Source organism: Myotis davidii, unplaced genomic scaffold (genome assembly GCF_000327345.1).
Source record: "Myotis davidii unplaced genomic scaffold, ASM32734v1 scaffold135, whole genome shotgun sequence".
NCBI classification, from domain to species: domain Eukaryota; kingdom Metazoa; phylum Chordata; class Mammalia; order Chiroptera; family Vespertilionidae; genus Myotis; species Myotis davidii.
Genome location: NW_006289813.1, coordinates 12523732 through 12529860, shown reverse-complemented (window position 1 = coordinate 12529860; position 6129 = coordinate 12523732).

The following is a 6129-nucleotide window of genomic DNA, read 5'->3' as shown; positions in this document are numbered from 1 at the left end:
TCTCCTTCCCCTGCACTGCAGTGCCTCTCCGGTGACTCTGGGCATTTCCTTGTCCCTGGGATCTGTCCTCTCGTTCTCCACCTGCTACCCACGGGCCACCCAGATGGGAATGGACTGACTATTCTTGGGGGGGAAAGGGGTGTTGGAGATGCGGAAAGAGACTGGACAAAAATCATGCACCTATGGATGAGGACAGTGGGTGGGGAGTGAGGGTGGAGGGTGGGGTGGGAACTGGGTGGAGGGGAGTTATGTTGGGAAAAAAGAGTAACTAATGCAATAATCTGAACAATAAAGACTTAATTTAAAAAAATAAAATAAATTACCAATAAGGGAAGGTAGAAGGGACAACAATGAAAATCAGACTTCTAACTTGTAATGTAGTTACACACATTCCAAACAGAAAAAAAAAATTTAATTAATGAAAACAAATGAACTAACCTAAGTACATACTTCTTAATGATACAACTACACAGAAAAAGTAATTATTTTAACTGGCTTTAGAATGCATTATTTTAACTAAAAAAGTACTACAAAGAAATTTTAGATTGAACTCAATAGTCAGTTGGTAGTAATACTGACACGACTATTTTAACCCTTTGTACACCATAAGCGTCTATAGACACTTTAAAAAATCATTTTTTTTCGTGAGGATTTTCAACTGAAAATATTCAAGAACGTCCAAATTGTGAGCAATATATTTTTATAATATTCATTGCAAATGGATTTTTTAAATTAAATTCAAAATATCGTAGTGTGTGGGGATGGTTTCTATTTTGGACACATGGCAGTTAACTGGTTAAAACTATTTTCATACATGTAGTAAGCCAATGCAAGTAAGTTAGTATTTTAGGAACCAGTATTTTCTTTTCTTTTTCTTTTTAAATATATTTTATTGATTTTTTACAGAGAGGAAGGGAGAGAGAGAGTTAGAAACATCGATGAGAGAGAAATATCGATCAGCTGCCTCCTGCACATCTCCCACTGGGGATATGCCCGCAACCAAGGTACATGCCCTAGACTGGAATCGAACCCGGGACCTTGCAGTCCACAGGCCAACGCTCTATCCACTGAGCCAAACCGGTTAGGGCTAGGAACCAATATTTTCAATAAGAGAGCAGAATTGTAAAATCCAGTAACTAAAATAAAAATCCATGTTAAAGTTGAATCCAAAACATGTGCACTGATTATTTCCCTTTCATATATTTTTTGTTTCTATCTCTATACTGGAAAATCCCAGAAGCAATGAGAGCCCAGGAACACTGAATACACCCAGTAACCAGACTGTGGTCCATTCCCCACTAAAAGAAACTAGGACTCCTTGAAGGAATGACTGATTCCAGGTCTGGAGCAGGATACATACAAAGTGAGCCTGGAATTTTTGGTGTTGACCAGAAGAAAGTAGTTATCAAAGATTAATAAGTCATATCAAAAGAACACTAAAGCCAAAGGAATTCCCACAGGCAAGGTGGGACAATATGCTCACCCTTATCTGCTCCAGGAGAAGGCACAGGACACGTCCCTTTATACCTCCGCCATTTTCCCCCTCCCCCCCATTCCACATTTTAAGGACTGTCGCTTTAAAGAGCTACATGTATCACTAGAACAAAACTTGAAAACCTGAAGCACAATATCTTGTTTTTCCTCTTGGCTCAGCCGGGAAGGGCAGAACTACTTCCTCTCTGTAAAAAAAAAAAAACCAAAAAAAAACACGAATAAAATATATTTAAAATAATATAAATGATTGAAACAGATATTTTTAAAGTAATAATTTTAAATAAGAAAAAAGCCCACAGCTCACTTTTGCCCCACCCTGTATATAGTTCAGTAAACTTACCTTTTTAACTTTTTAACTATTTTAACAGCATTCATCTTTGTAACATCTGGGTATTCTAAAGGTATTTAGAAGCTAAATTTTAAGGTAGGCAGGTCATTAGTGATGGACACATTTTTTATATATGTAAGCTAATCTTGTTTGAAATAAAAATAGAAAATTGCGAAATGTTTTACTTTTGACTTTTTCAAAAGGTGAGACTTACAGCTTTTAAAAAATAACCATTGCCCTAGCTGGTTTGGCTCAGTGGATGGAGCGTCGGCCTGCGGACTCAAGGGTCCCGGGTTCGATTCCGGTCAGGGGCGTGTGCCTTGGTTGCGGGCACATCCCCAGTGGGGAATGTGAAGGAGGCGGCTGGTCGATGTTTCTCTCTCATCGATGTTTCTAACTCTCTGTCCCTCTCCCTTCCTCTCTGTGAAAGATCAATAAAATATATTTAAAAAAAATAAATAACCATTAACAATTTATATGCTGTTCTTTAATATCCAGTCCTCCCATAAGGAAATGGGTGAGGGAACACAAAAGTTTACCTACACATTATCAACCAATAAGAATCATCTTGACAAAAAAATTTAACTCAGAACTTCCTACAGTTCAGTATGCAACAACTGTTCCTCCAACAACTAAAGACAAATTCTATTACAATAAAAATTCTTACCAGAGAAAAAGGTTTCTAAACCTCAGCTATACACAAACTTTTTATTTTCAATATTAATTTCAGTGTTTCTCAACTTTTTTTAGTATCGCTCCCTAAAGGAGCTTTTTCAGACGTTTTTTTTCCCTAACCTCGCCCCCATTACATTTTAATAAGATGGGTTCCCTGTATATGTGTTTGGATACTTATACGTATCTATGCTTTATACATAAAAAGAGCAAGAACTTTTCACCACCACCCCCAGAACCAATTTTCACTCCCTTAAGGAAACCATTGAAAATACATGATTTACTTAATATTTATTGAGTGATAGCTAAATGTCAGGCTGAGATACTTACTATCAAAATAGCAACACAATTTAGTTTTGTACTTTACTGTAAGAGTTTTGAGCCACAGAACTAAAATGAAAATAGAGATCTTCTTCCTAGTGTTTATACCTAGTGAAGGGCCTGGCTCAATAAATATTTGATGAATGCATGGAAATTGTTAGAATTATAGATGTGGTAGTTACACAGCTTGTGAATGCCCTTTAGCAAGATGGCCAGGATGCAGAAATGTTGGCTTTAAAAAATGAGCATAAGAATAAAAAGAATCATCAGTAGTTGCCTTGCAGAGTTGTCCAACCAGTATTAAAATCTTCATGAGTGATAAATAAACCTTTCCTATGTTAAACTACACACAAAAAAGAAATGTTGAATTCAGATCTCAAGTAACTCAGAATTCAACTCACTGCCAACCCTGAAACTTGGAATTTTCTAGTCAATTTTCAGGAAGAAAAAAAGACAAAACAAGACAATGGAAAAACTTAAAACTAAAACACAGAAACAGTTCCTTTTCAGTAATCTTTAACCTTCTGGTTCACCATATGCTTTGAGTATCTGATGAAAGCTATGTCCTCTTTCTCCAGGAAAACATACAAAAAACAATTGCAGAGTGTTCAGTTTGTAAAAACCATCTGTAAACTCCAATTTAAGAACTTCTTCATTAAAGGAATATGTAAACCAAATGCAGTTTATTAAGTTTAGTTTTAAAATATTATTTTTTCAGTTAAAAATTAGTTTTTTTTAAACATATATATTTTTTACTTCAGAGAGGAAGGAAGAGGGAGATAAACATCAATGATGAGAGAATTATTGATCAGGTGCCTCCTGCACGCCGCCTACTGGGGATTGAACCAGCAATCCAGGCATGTGCCCTCGACGGAACCTGGGACCCCCCCAGTCCACAGGCTGACGCTAGCCACTGAGCCAAACCAGTTAGGGCTAAATATTAGTTTTTAAACTTAAATGTATACTTAACCAGAAGCTTTTTTGTTGTTGTTGTAATGTAATGTACTTTAATATTAATTGTATTCTTACAAATCAGAAATTTACCAAACATCTAAAGAAAAACAGCCTACTTCCTACACATCACTGTAATATCTAAATTAAAACTTCAGTACATCAATTTCAGAATGAAGCCAGGTTCCTACCTTTGGTACTTGTCACTACACTTATTAAATGGAAGAAACACGGGGACAAGCACAGTCTCAAGGTGCTGCTTCAAAAGGAGACTCTCGTGAAAATAAAATCCCATAGCAACTCTGAATGATATATTTACTCTAATAGCAGAAAAAGTACGCTAATAGAAAGCAGCGAAAGTATGCCTGGATAATAAAGTAGTGCTGGGGCAAAAGGTTAACATGACAAGCATGATGTCTTTAGAACAGCGTTGCCAACAGGTGGTCCGAGGTTGGCGAACGCTGCTTTAAAGTGTTTTGAGACATATGAAGCTGACACTATAACTATTTCTTAAATATCAAAAAAATTCTCCAAGTATTTCAAAATCTGAACAAAGTAATTTCAAAATACATTCTAAAAGATAATCTCAAATGATTCATACAGGGCAACTCAGAAAATTTAAAGTTAATAATTATCATATATTACTTTTCTGGCCACATTGTGAAAGAACCCGAGGCACTGAAAATGGTTTCAATAGTACAATATCTCACTTGAAAGGTACAAATGGTTCAATGAACTCCAAAAACTAATTTTTGAGATTCTGTATCTCTCAGACTTTGTGCCTATTCTTAAATACATGAAAAAAAAAGTTTCAAATCTTTCAAAATTATGAAGGAACGATTATTTGTATTTATAAGGAATCAAAAAAATCCAAAACTCAGAAGCCTTTATTATCCTTTAAGTTACTAAAATCTTAGCACATCTTGAAATATTGAATATTTGTTGAATGAATTACTCATCAAATCTGATTCGCTGAGGTGTATATCACTGCATATATAGAAAGGAGAATTTTTTAAAAAAATTATACATCTTGATAAGTATTGTATTTCAAAGTAGTGAACTTGGAAAACTTATTCCAAAAATGGAATGCATCTGTCTTTGGGATCAATCTTTGGAGCCAGTTTAAAAGCCATGCAAAATCCGTTCCATCATTTTAAACTTGTACACACTGACATTACTTGGATAGGACTCCAGAAAACCTCATCAAATTAAACTTGCATATACTGACACTACTAAGATCGTTCTCCAAAAAAAACCTCATGGCCTAGTTTGCTCTCAACAGCCAAAGTCCAGGGAGAAAATGTCTGATAGGACAAGCCTAGGCCTGGTTGCACCACAAAAAGGGAAGGTGTAAATGCTTCAATAGGGCATCTTGGGCTATACACACAATGGGGAATGCCTTAAAAGCAAGACAAAACTTGGGGGAATTCTTGGTGGAGTAAAACAATAAATGTCTGTAGCAGTCCAATCAGAACAAACATGAGAGAGGACTACTTCTCCAATTTGAGAACTTTAAGGCTCAGAGAGCTTAAAATATGTAAAAATAAAGGATATACTTCAGACCAGCACTACAGCACCTCTTTCCACTTCTGCTATTCCTCAGGCTCACTCTAAATCACACCTAATCATTTAAAATAATCAAATCCAATATTAAATCACTAAGATTTGCAATCAACAAAGATATTTGAAAGTACATGACACCGCCCTAGCTGGTTTGGCTGAGTGGATAAAGCGCTAGCCTGTGGACTGAAGGGTCCCAGGTTGGATTCTGGTCAGGGATACATGCCTGGCTTGAGGCCTTGATCCGCAATGGGGGGCGTGCAGGAGGCGGCCAATCAATGATTCTCTCATCACTGATGTTTCTTTCTCTCTCCTCTCTCCCTCTCTCTCTCCCCCTCTCTTTCTCTCGCCCCCCCCCTTTCCTCTCTGAAATCAATAAAAATATATTTTTTTAAAAGTACATGACACCAGTTATTTGAGGTAATTCTCAATGAGGCATTCTGAAAACACTCAGGCATCTATGGAAAATCAAACAGTTGGGGAAAGGAAAACACCTGGCTCAATTGCTTCCCCTCCCCCTCAAACAGGAAAGAATGCAGAAATGGTGCCAATTATTTGGAAGTTGAATTCAAGTTTAAACCTATCTGCCGTCCTTGCTGTAGCCTCTGAAGATTTACTTCAATACCTATGTCTTTGATGCTCCGCCCAGATTGAGCACAGGAATTCCCAGAAAGGCTCTGGCATTTGTTTTATTTTATTTTTTTAAACGTATTTCCACTGATTTCAGAGAGGAAGGGAGAGGGAGAGAGATAGAAACATCAATGATGTGAGAGAATCATTGATTGCCTGCCTCCTGCACACAC